General features: G+C 46.9%; 1 protein-coding gene across 1 annotated transcript in view; it reads right to left on the reverse strand.

Annotated features, from left to right (window-relative positions):
- Positions 1-12662, reverse strand: part of SEC14L5 (SEC14 like lipid binding 5) — a 38658-nt gene that overhangs the window by 21691 nt on the left and 4305 nt on the right. The gene's annotated exons all lie outside the window — the stretch shown is intronic.

Genomic DNA, 12662 nt, shown 5'->3' on the forward strand with positions numbered 1-12662 from the left:
AGCCTTTCATCCAAAGCTTCTTCCATCAGCTTCAGCAAAAATCCAGCTTTCCACGGCACTTGCAGCAAAGTTTACTTGCATAAATGCTACCTACTGTTGCTCCTCTTTCCCTGACTTCTCCATCTCTCGTTATATTGCAAAATCTTTGTGGGATGGAATGTTTTCCTTGGATTTCTGAAAAATGCCGTGCACGTTGGGATGCTATTGTAACAGGGAGTTGAAGCAACACCAGCACAAGCTACTGAAGAAGCTTGGGATTCAGCTAGAGCTGTGATGGGAGCACAACCCGTGCTCACTTTCTATTGCACTCTCAGAGAGATGAGCCTGCTCTCTGTGAAGATACAACCATTTTACGCAGCACAATTCTCTCCCAAGTGTTTATATTTTTATCTACCACAAAAGAAAACACTAACGCGATAATGATCGAGATCGGCTCGGTTGTCAGCACGCGCACAGCACCGCGGGCACGCTCGGGGTGGCTGCGTTCTCCATTACCACAGCGGTTTGGAGGCTGCTTGCCCCTGTTAGTATTTATGTACCCTGCTGCTGTGAATAATACCTGCTCTCAAAATAGCTCAGACACTTAAGGACACATTCTGTATCTCCTGCTCCTCGACCTCTGAGCGGAACAGAAGTTATTTCAGATTATCGTGTTGCTCTGCTATCAGGAGGAAAGCGCAGACTGCCAGCTGGAGCTCTGGCCATAAACAAAGCGCACAGGTCTCTACATCAGCCTCTCCAAGTCACTCAGTAACGTTCTGCTTGCTTTGCCATGTTTCTGGGAGAACTTTCCCCCTATCTGCGAGGCTCCTACCTGTGCTTTTTTCCCCTGATCACAAGAAAAACGGAAACATTTTAGATAAATATAAAACTTCCCATGGCAAGTGACTGTTCCCAACAACAATCCACCCAGCTCCATACAACAGCAGCAAACTCTCTGCTTTAAGAAGCTTCATTTGTTATGATGGAAATTCAGAGACGGCTGTCGGGCACTGCCGCAGGATGCCTCCAGCTGTCCCCTCCTGGTACCCCGCACCTTGCTCAAGGGTCACAGCACGACGGGTGCCTGCCAGCACGATAATCCAAGTTAATGCTTCCTGTTGTGCCTCCACCTACCCTCTCCCAACCCTCCAGACTCCCACCTACCGTCTTGTGCTATCTTGAGGTCAAAGCCTTTCCCGCTTCTCCCCTGCTAATCTATTCTAGCACCTACGAGGAAGAGCCTCTCCAGGCCACCCAGATCACCCTTCTTGGTTACTGGAGTCTCGGCGTTCGGGCAGTGAAAGCTGTGAACGTCCTTTGTAGGCTACTGGAATACCAGAACATTTAGGAACTATTTATCAACTGTTTGTCCCACGCCACTCCTTACACATGCCCTCGTCACACCTGCCAGAAGCGTAACTGAAAACCCTAGCCTAGGAGAAGGCTGCCCCAGTTAATCTCACGGCGTTGGAAAACAGCAGCAGGCTGGACAACACCTCGAGCGCCAGAGGATCAGGTGAGGACGGTACTAGGATTTTCAATAGGCTTGACAGCCTATGGAAGTCCCAAGTCCACCTAAATACCCCTAGAATTCCACGCCTCTGTTCCCGCAAGAGGTGCCAGGCCCTCCTCACCCTCGGCTGCGCAGCACCATGTCCCTTGCTGCCCGAACTCGGGCACGCTCTCCATCACCGCGGCTCACAGCTCCGGGCAAGCAGGTAGCACTGTACGTTCCAGGGCGCCACGTTCGACGAGCAAGGAGGAACAGTAGGAAGCAAAAGCTGAACTAACACCATCCACTTCTCTAGGTCAGGATTAGGGCTGGCCAAGGATTTCTTGCCCCAAATCCTCCTGGTTTCCTACACATTTAAGAGGTGCAAAGCAGCTGGACTGGAAGAGATCTCCAAGTATGGCAGGCTCGGCTTCTCTTCCTCCACTCTGTCCGGGGTGCAGCCGTGCCAGGAACATTTGAGAGGGAGTTCGCAGAGAAACAAGAGCTGTTTGTCCACTAAGACAGCAAACGATAAAAGCACAGACACCCTCCAAAGGCCTCATTTCAGCAGTACTGCGCCGTAAGTGCCTCCTCTCCACCGAAAGACCACAACGGCCAATCTGAAGCCCCTCACACCACCCCTGAATCCGGTACCTCTGGCTCCATTTTGAGGATAAAGCCACTAGATCTCAGCACATAGCTGTTTTGGTTTTTTTTCCTCCTCTAACCATGCACTTGGCCCAGCTGGAGAAAGGTTTCCTAACAAACTCCTTAAATCTAGCAATCCTGGCTGTGGTTTTGCTAACAGAGTGTGGTCACTGTTTTGGACAGCTGAACAACACCTGGAGAACGAAGAAAGGCCAGGGCAGAGAGGCACATGTCTATGCACAGCCCTGGTGATATAACCACGATAACTGCCCAAACCCATCACCTAAATAGGCAGAACATTTCCATATTTGAGAAAGAATCCCTTTCGCACACTGATATTAAGTCCTAATCTTAAGTGCTAATCTTCTTTGCGTAACAACTCTAAAAATACAGCAGCTGAAGGTACCTGAGATCTTATGGAGAACAGCTGAAGCACCACACTGCAGTCCCACTAAAGCTGCTCTGTTAATGTGCCAGAGCTTTCACCACTGAAGAGACAGAGCTACCCACCTTTTGCACCCAGCATCCTCTTACCAAAACCAGTATCTACGTAGAACAGTGCCTGTTTGCTCCAACAGAGAATCCACGAGAAATCAGAGAAATAGGTTAATTTTTTTTTTTGCAAGCCATTGCCAGAAGTAGCTGTTATTTTCTCCTCCTTTATCATTCTGCAGAGCGCCAGGCGCACACAGAATACCTCAGTCGAGTGAAAGGCACGCAGTACTGAATATTAGCGTGTTTTAATACTTCAGCTGCTCATCTGCCCGATTTAGCTCTTCCACCTCCTTGCTGCAGCAGCTCTGCACCGACTAGTATACAGGAACTATGGTTTGTCTCCCTTCTCCGCCCCTCTTTCCCAGAAGGGATAACAGTGGTATTGTGCCGCTACTTTCTCTGAAGTGCACACCCACAATATTGATCTCAGACAGCCATGCTGATGACTTAAGTCTTGAATCCGATAAAATATATATTATATATAAAATGAATGCTCCATGAAGCCATCCCCTCCCTTCTAAACCCCACCGGGATTAACCGGGACAGGCAAAACCAGCCCACGCTTTGCACGCCTCCTGCGAATCCTCCAGCCCAAGGAGGCCGGCACGTCCTGCCCCGTCCTGGCTGGGACCAGCACGTCCTGCCCCGTCCCGGCTGGGGCTCCTCTCCTAGCGTGGGCAGTCTTTAGGATTGACTTCCCACCAGATCCGACCAAATAAAATCCCCAAGCAGTTGCACAGCTGTCTAGGGAAGCCAGACGACCGCATGCACCTGATCTACCACGCAAACTATCTCAACAACCCAGCTTACATCACGTATTTTCTTAAATGTTCACATTAATGTGCTCTCTTTGCACCCGAAACATCAATTTCACAAGAGCTGGTGGTTCAGGGCCACCACTGCCCTTCCCTAAATCAAGCTGATTTTTCCCAGATTTCTTGTAGAATAATCATTACAAAAACCAATGCAATGTTGGGGTTAGGTTTGTTTTTTTTTTTTTGTAGTAGACTGTATGCATAATGTGAACAACATACAAATGCCATTTAAATCTTTGCAGTTGTCTCCCTCAGCCTGAAATTACACATTAAATTTCCCAAGAGAGCTGGGCGAGGACAGAGAGATCTGGGATCTGTTTGAACTCTGAGATACTTTGCTTGGAAATATAACCAAGGGTTATATTGGGTGCATCTAAAGGATATTAAAAAAAACCCCATTTAGATATAGATGATGGTGTGTTGGAATTTAAAAATTCAAAAAAGTAGAAAATAAAAGAAAAAAAAATTTACAAATGAAAAAAATTTCTAGCTTAAAAAAATTAAATTATGCAGGAAAGTCATAGTGGATACTCCAGGTTTCAGCACTGCCAGACATTCCTTTCACGCTGAAGGGAAGACGAGAGGAGTTCGTGCAAGGCTGCAGCGCGTGTGTTTGTGTGAAGGTGCCGCTGGCACGACCCGCCCCGCTGTGCCAAAGCGCCTCAGCAAAGGTATTGTGGCAACCACGGGGGCTCCCACGGCACGCGGGGCTGGAGGGGGCTCCCCAGCTTTCCCACATGAACCAGATCAGCAGCAGCACAGACCAGGCCATTTCAAACCGCTCACACAGCGACCTTCGCGTCCCAGCCCAAGACCTGTTAGCGCTACAAGAGCTGACAAACGGTTAATCACCGCGAGCAGCGATTAATCGCCAGCGATCGGGCTGACCAACAAATCAATAAGCAGTGCTCGGATCGAGGTTTTGCCGAGCAATAACAAGGTTTGGCCAGCAGTCTCCTGGGAGACGTGTCCGAGTGGTTTTACCTACGCTGGCCAAACATTATGGGACCAACAGTGCGACAGAGAAAAATACCTTGTGAGAAGGGAGTCTTTGAGGACAGCGGGAGGAAGCCACCCTTAAGTGTCCCAAGTTGTTGGTCAAATATGCAATAATCTGTACGAAGAAATGCGTCTGTGAGAAGAGATTGCCCTCAAGGCCAGTCAGATGCCAAACAAGAACAAGTTATACAAAAACACAAGCGCCAAAACCAAAAAATGACATTTATGTCTCACAACCACAGAGAAAAGGGGAAATTACCCTCCTCTACAATCCCCCTGCTTCACCTGCTTAACCCCTTCCCCTCCAGAGCACAGAGCTCTCCTCCCAGTCCTTCGCCTTCCTAAGACCGAGGTGTTGCACAGCCTGACAGCACAAGTGTGCTCCTGCTCCCCGCTCCGGTTTGCTCTCCCGCAGACTGACCACAGCTGTGTCGCTGTGTTCCCATACGATCCCAGAACGCGGCCGGAGGGCAGGATCTTCTATAGCAGCTACTCCTGTTCCTCCTCTGCAAGTTTCACCATCCTTTTCCAGCAAGCGACCTTGAAACCAGTTACACAACAGAGGCCTCTGGAATCCAAAACAACAGGGACATCCAAGCACTGAATTACTGCGTGAAACAAAACACCTCACAAACCAAACTCTCCTGCACATATTGAGGCTCCTCGGAGTTTCTTCCAGCCCAGTGCCTGCTGGGTCCTGAGAGGTTCCAATGTGCTCCAACACGAGGCAGCTTTTGTTGGATGATCTAGTTTCATACCTTAACATCCTAGAGGGAATGTTATCCTCTCAGTCTTGGGGATGCAAATCGACTCCCAGGGCAGCAGTTCCGGCTTTCTCCCCACACCAGTCACCTGAGAGAGGTGACTCTTCACACTTCTCACTAATAGACAGCAAATGGGCAAACTGGTTTGGATTCTCCCTATCAGCACGCAGATCCTTCAGCAGAGTAAATACAGAGAGCTCGCGTGCTAAATGCTGCTGTCCGTGAACTCACTGAGCTATTTTGGAACAGTGGCCAGCAGGAAAACATTCATCTTTGACTTGATAAGGGATGCTCTGAAGTGGCTGCGCGGCTGCAGTGTCTTTAGGGTTTGGCTGGTTGGTTGTTTTGTTTATGGTGGGGCTTCCTTAGTGACGGCATCACGGAGACTGGCTGTTTCAGACTTGGGCAAGTGCAGAAAAATGGAAAAACTATGGACTGACTTCTGCATGATGCCAAGATGAACTTGAGAGATATCTTCAAGACTGTAAAAGCTCAGCTGCTGCGGAAAAATTATATTGCGTAGAACACATGAAGGAGCTAAACTGTTACTCACCTGATGTAGACAGAACAGCCAATATTACATGAATATGTTACAAGGATACGACCTCGTATTTGCTCTAAGACCTAAAAAACTTCATACTTTCATGATCAAACACAGAGTTTAAATCTGTATTAGTGAGATTCCTCAAGGTTATGTTATAGTCACGTGCGGTTTGCCAGGATAAAGGAAGAAAATGTACATTTGTGCTCAGATAGCAACAGAGGAAACAAGGTGGAAGTACCATGTCAGGTTTGAGCTAAAGATCATCGTCCCTTTGAAAAGAGGACTAGCTTTTGAGCAGCACTAACGATACATAAATATCTCTCACCAGATTCACGTGTTTTCACATTACCGCCTTCTAGGAAAAAAATAATCACTTCATCTTGCAGTCCCTCCTGCTGCTTGATCTCGGCGCTGAAGGGAACTACAGAGTCTGCGTACCTATTCAGCCAGACTCGATGATCCGTTTGCTGTGTAATCACTCAGCTTCTCACTAACCACAGCACTGTGAAATAAAACACACGTGGAACAATCGGGAGAGGGGAGGGGTCAGATGGATATTTGGGGTACAGAAGCGCACTGAAATCAGGGGAAAGGGAACTTCATTTTAAGGAGGTGCAGAGCATGTGTTTTTGCACCCCGAGAAAAAACTCTGCTGTAAAGCAAAGATACACCAGTGAGAAGTCCACTGGACCACAGTACCCAGGCTACAAACATTCACCCAGTGTTCTCCCTGCCTGGACTACAGCCAGCAGTTTGCCTCATTTCTTCAGATTTTGGTGAAACAAACCATTCAGGGAGCAGCAGCTGTCTATTACAATACAGGCACAGCCCAGTGACACAGCAAACCTACCAAAACCAGGACGTGCGCCGCAGCTGCACAAAGCTAACTTGGGAAACAACGTGCCTGACCTCCCGTCTGAGAGGAGATGATATCCCACCCCAGCTCTTCTGCTACAGCGTTCTCCTCCGCTTACCAGAGAGAAGAACCTCGGTGGCGGAGCAGCTCAGGTCACAAACGTCACAACGCATTGTCCGTTACAAATAGCTCTAGAGGCAGCCCCTTATCCAGGAACCACTGCTGGCTGCTGGGACACATTTCCCACAGCCCACTGGGGACAACAAAACAGGGAGGCAAGGGAGCAGACATCTCAGGTGACCAACACCTTAAAGAGCAAAACACAGCAATCGAGTGCCACATCAGACACTTACTGCTCAGTGAATCACCCCAAAAATCAAGAAGGCTGGCTTACACAGTAATGCCTGGTTGGAAGGACAATCTCTCATCGCCAGAAGCTGCTGTGAGAATTTATACAAATTGGCATAATTCAGGGTCAAACTTGGTACGTCACTGTGCTTAGTAGTTAAAAAAAAAAAAAAAAAATCAATCCACGCTGGTCGAGATGTAGCAACTGATCATGGTTCCACATTTTCTTACCTCTTCTAGTCCCTGCTCAAGAGCTTATTATTTATCTTCCACACCTACACATTTTTTAGAAAGTAGAAGGGTATTTTAGTCACTCCTGGAATATTAGATAATGGCGATACCTCCAGCTAGGTTGTGTCTCCTTGTGCTATACCATAGCTTACTTCAGAGCTCATCCATTCCAGCACTAGACTGAACTGATCAGATTAAGCTTGAGACACCACTCATCCTTCAAGGAAATAAGCCTCCACGTTGCAACTGGAGAAGGTGATTAAAGAAAACAGGGACAATCCTCTACAGACCCTTTGAATAACCAAATTGCTGTAAATCTTCTCTCCAATCCACACACAGTGTCAGCACCATCCGCTCCTAAACCATTCCTGGCAAGCAAATGGAGTCTTCGCAGTGTCATCGCAAAGCTACCAAAGAAGAGACTGGTGAGATCCCCACAAGACACAAAGCAGGACAGATATGCAGATGCTGCCAGCAGTTCTCCACAACTCTGAATGGATAACCAGTTCTTCCAGCTGCTTCCAGCGGCTGCGGTGAACAGCATTCACCAAACATTTTCTGCTTACTTGAGGGTAAACGTCTCACACCATTATCTCAAGAGAAGCGTCAGCTCTTTGCTCAGCCTGACCACTGCTCACTCTCAACCTGCTGAACACCACGAGGCGGCGGCGGCAGCGAATACAGCTGTGAAGAACCAGCCCAGCTGACACAGAGATCATTACTTGCAGAATTTCGTTGCCAAACGCTTCTCAACAGTAAGATGATGGGATATTTATAGCGTATCTTGACAGCAACCATCAAGTCGCACTGAAGCATCACGTCTTGAGTCAACACTAGATCCTCTGTAAGCGCATGAAATGTTAACCCGCTAGCTTCAGACAATCACCACAAATGTACCTTCAAAACGTGGCAGAAGAGAGACAAGGGAAGCGGCCTTTTTAAAAATACCTGGCACAGCCCATGGCTGCAGCCACACCATCCACATCCAAAAACGATTTGTCTGCACTCAAGAGGCAAGTGCTGTATACAGTCAGTCCTGCCAGAGGGGAGTAGATTCTGTTTTGTAGGGAAGTATCCATTTCTTAACTACTCTTCACATTTAATCTCACATGTGACATGGATTGAACACCGAAGAATAACTACTTTAAAGCATTCTCCCGCTTGCATATTGGTTCTGTTTCAGACAGCAGTGAAAGCCTGTGTCGTTATCTGTGTCACAGCAGTTACAAAGGAGTTTTTGAGCACCGGGCATACAGGCTACACACTGCCAAGCTCTACCGCACGTCATCCGCGGCTATCCAAGGACACAGTGGGTAGCAGGCCACTGCAGGAACCTCTTCTCTGGCACGCTTGCAGATGCTGCACTGAGAGCTCCACTCCAATCTTTGTCTGCTCTGCAGAGCCCTCTGATCAGCTGCACCATCGCTGCTGCTTCAGAGAGATTCCAGCTGCCAAAAACCGCTCCGATCTCCCTGCAGCAAGTGCTCTTATTTCACATTTCAGGCTTGCAAGCAGAGCCTATGAACCAGCATCAAATATTTCAGTTAAGATTCGACTTTTCTTTATTTAAAACCAGCCTGTGATGATACTAGGATAGCAACAACAACTTGTAGCTCCAGACGGGGATATTCCATCTGTAATCACAATTAAGAGTATAGGAAACCCCAAAAACATATTCTGTGGTGCATCTGTGTTGCAGGCACCGTAAGACACGCGCTGTAGTTGACCTAGACAGCCAATCTGCACACCTCAGGTTGCAAGACAGCAGCAGCCTTTCCGAGACCTGCACGGGCTGTGAACACACACGCTGAACTCGTCACTCTAAACAAACTCACAGAACGAGATCCTTGCTAGACATCAGTCTGCTCCTACATCACACTGCTTTCACACACCATTTTATCTGTTAGCACACTCACACACCATTTTATCTGTTACCAATGCGTACTGCAAGCTGTCTGGGCAAAAGAGGGCTCAGAAGATCTGTTGCAAAAGCGTCAGCGAACTACTGAATCCTTTAAGGCACCGCAGCCTTAGAGAGGAGAGCACGCAGGATATATCAGGATTTAAGCAGTCTCTTTACACACTCCATGTGCTAAATGCTACAGCAAGAAGTCGTTAAATAAAGCTACTTAAAGATCTAACATCTTTAACACGATGCACGTTGATGCTGAAAAGGCACAAATAAAAATAATTTTGAAAGGTGTATGGAAAGCAATTCTGGCTGTCAGGACCTGAACCTCAGCATTCAGAGTTTCTCCTCCTGCAGCTAAATCTGACAACTGAAATAGCAAGGGGCTGCTCTCATATCATGGATCACAACACACAGAAACCTCCCAACACTTGGCACACAAGTATGTCAGGAAGATTGACAAATAAGTGATGCATTTTGATTGTAGTCGTACCAGATGTTTGACTCCTGTGTGTAACTGCGCACCGGATCCCCAACGGCTGTAAATGAGCAAAACTTCAGTGACTGCAAAGCAGCTTTGCCAGCGTGCAAACAGCCAGCACAGTCAAGGCTGCTCTGCCGGTGGGAATTCAAGAGCGAGGACCCCTGCCAACTCCAGTGACTCTCATCAAGACTGCTGCAGCAGTGTCAGGCACGTGAGAAACGCCTCGCACAGGGACCATGGATGATTGCTTTTGATGGGCTACGACCTGGTGTTACAGCACAAGAGTAAAGATGACGGCGAAGGAATACTTTCTGCTGCTTACTCCATGCAAGGTAATTTCTGGCTCTAAATAAACCTGCAAAATTTGCAGCTTGAACTAAATTTGCCACCAAGCTTGTTAGGACCCCCAACACTCAAACCATACTGAGGAGAAACAGAAGCATACACCACCCCAGTTCCATTAATTTCCTACTTTATCTTACCTGAAAAAAATAAATAACTCCAGATCAACTAAATGTAAAGAACACTGAATTCCACTAAAACTAGGGGAGAGTCACAGAGCTGCCTGGAAGTACAGGCGGCCGGCCAGGACCTCAGATGAGCAAGAGTCACTTGCAAACACAGGCAGGGGAATCATGAGCTGCCACCTAACAGATCTAGTAGAGACTCTGAGCGATGCTCCAGATAAGAAACGCCTGTACACCACACATGCACCCAAAGAACAACTGCCCCCATCCCAAACTAATGTTTGGGATGTCATCCCTAGACTGAACAGCACTGCTCAACCAGTGCGGTGACAAACATACACCACTGCTGTGCACGCGTGCGTTTTCAAGAGACCAGGCTCTCAGCTGCTCATATATGTGTCAGCGCACGCCGTGGGCAGCACTAAGAAATGAGGTCAAGCAGAAAGAAGCACTGACTCACATCGTGCACATGTGGGGCTCGAGAGCAGTTTGGTCCTCAGCACGGAGTACAGCTGGTATGCGCAATGAGAGCTGATGCTGCTGCGGCCTTCCAGACACCCAATCTTTGTTCTGTCTGTTCAAAACCAGGACATATTTTTTGATAACAGTAGTAAACCACCCAAAGGCTGCGAACATAAAGCTGATATCCTGTACTCTGGATATATTCACATATACATACAGCTTTCTAGCTTTTAACTAAACCTAGCCTTTAACTTACGAGCGTTCCACATTTTTTGGAGCTTTCATTTCATAGAAAAGATAGAATATGAGATAGTAAAGCAATAAAAGCTGTGACTCTGTTCAAGCTGTAAAACCTGCAAGCAGAACATTCCCTGTTCAGGATCTGTGCCCTTTACCGTTCCCTCGGCTCCAGGCTGTGCAGAGGGACTCCTCGCTTGCAGCAGAAACCACAAATTGCTCCTAGTGGCAACAGGAGCTGAATGAGAAGTGCATTGTAAATGTGTCAAGAGGACCAAAAAATTGACAGAAGTTTCTCAAAGTTTCTCACTTACACCACGACTGCAGCGATTCAAACCACACATCAAGTAGGGAAGACCACGTAAGAGCCCCTGGGCTGTATTTCAGCTCTCGAGCTTTAGGAACCACCCCAAGCAGACTTGGCGTGCGCTGTAAAGTCTGTGAAAATGGCAGATGACAATTACAAGCGCAAAGGGCTGAGTGTGCTACTAAAATTAATGGGAACAAAATTCCCTACTACTTGCAAAACTAAAGCTATCTCATCTAACCTAATAATTCACTGCCAACAAGTAATATTCAATATGCAATCTCTCTCTCAGCTCTGTTTCCTGAACAACTACACATTTTGGTCTTGCTCACCCAGATCAAAATTTTCATCTCCATACATCAGAGGCTCATAAAAATTTACAGGACAAGTTATCACTCATGAGCTGTGTGGCAGAATTACCTCTCCTTCTGGATTTTTCCCTCATTATAACATTGTAGCAAAAAAAAAAAAAACCCCAAACCCAAAACCTTTTTGCTTTAAAATTACAACTACTACACAAAGAAAACAAAAAGTATTTTGTTTTCTTGGCTGTAAAATAAAATCAGGAAACATATGCAATCTCAAACCTGCTGATCTAACCGAAGGGAAGACAAGATCAGGCCCAGAGAGGCATAAGACAGCCCATCTGAGGGAACAGCTCCATTTAAAAGGAGACACACAAAAAAGAGATAAACGGGAAAGAAAAAACATGACAAGATAACAAAGCATTACAAATGTGAAGGTTCTTTTCAAGTGTAAGGGATAAAGATGTCAGGGACTGGTTATAATTTGAAAAGCATAACATTTTTAATCCTTTAACGTGAGCGCAGATTAGGAACAAAGCAGGTGAAAATGACTACGGTGAATTTGGACAGGTGTGGAAAGATCACTCTTTATTTAAATCTTTTTAGAAGGGAGGATTCTTCTGACAAGAAAAAAAATCAGAACTTCTGAAAGACCAGAAGAGGCCTGCTAATTCCTTTTTACTTCCTCAGATGCACAGGACTGGCAAGAAGAACAACAAGGGGAACGTGGTCCTCCTTCCAAGGACTTGGAAATACATCAAATCTACTGCTTGCAAACACCAGAACACAAGCTGCAGAAGCATCAGTAAGCGGCAGAGTGTAAATCCACAGACCATTATCCAGAGACACAATAACAAAGGTATTAACAGCAAAAGCACCGGCTCATCCGTCAAGCAGGGCCCCTTGCTGTCTAGAGGTTGAGCTGCACACGTGCAGTCTGTACAAATCCCAGGAAGATAAATTGTGTTCCTGATGGCAGAGCTCACCAAAAGGCAAGGGAAACACTGTGTGTTTGAACAAGCCCAGGAAGCAATGAAGCATTTGCCTCATTTGGCCATGACAACCCCATTTCTCAGACCCTCATATCTGAACGGTAAGATTTTTCTATAGTGGGGTCCAAACATCCGAGGTTCTGGGAGGAAAAACACTTTTTCTAACAAACACTACTTACCTATGACAGACTCAGGAAATATCACCCTCCCCATTACAGAGATGAGGAACCAAGCACTAGTGTGTCAGAATGAAGGGTGCCCAGAGACCCATAAAATAAGGAGGTGTCCTGAGGTCACCCACACGACCTCTGCTTTCCTGCCATCA

The sequence above is a fragment of the Chlamydotis macqueenii genome, chromosome 15, assembly GCF_036417535.1.
Source record: "Chlamydotis macqueenii isolate bChlMac1 chromosome 15, bChlMac1.mat, whole genome shotgun sequence".
Taxonomy (NCBI): Eukaryota; Metazoa; Chordata; class Aves; order Otidiformes; family Otididae; genus Chlamydotis; species Chlamydotis macqueenii.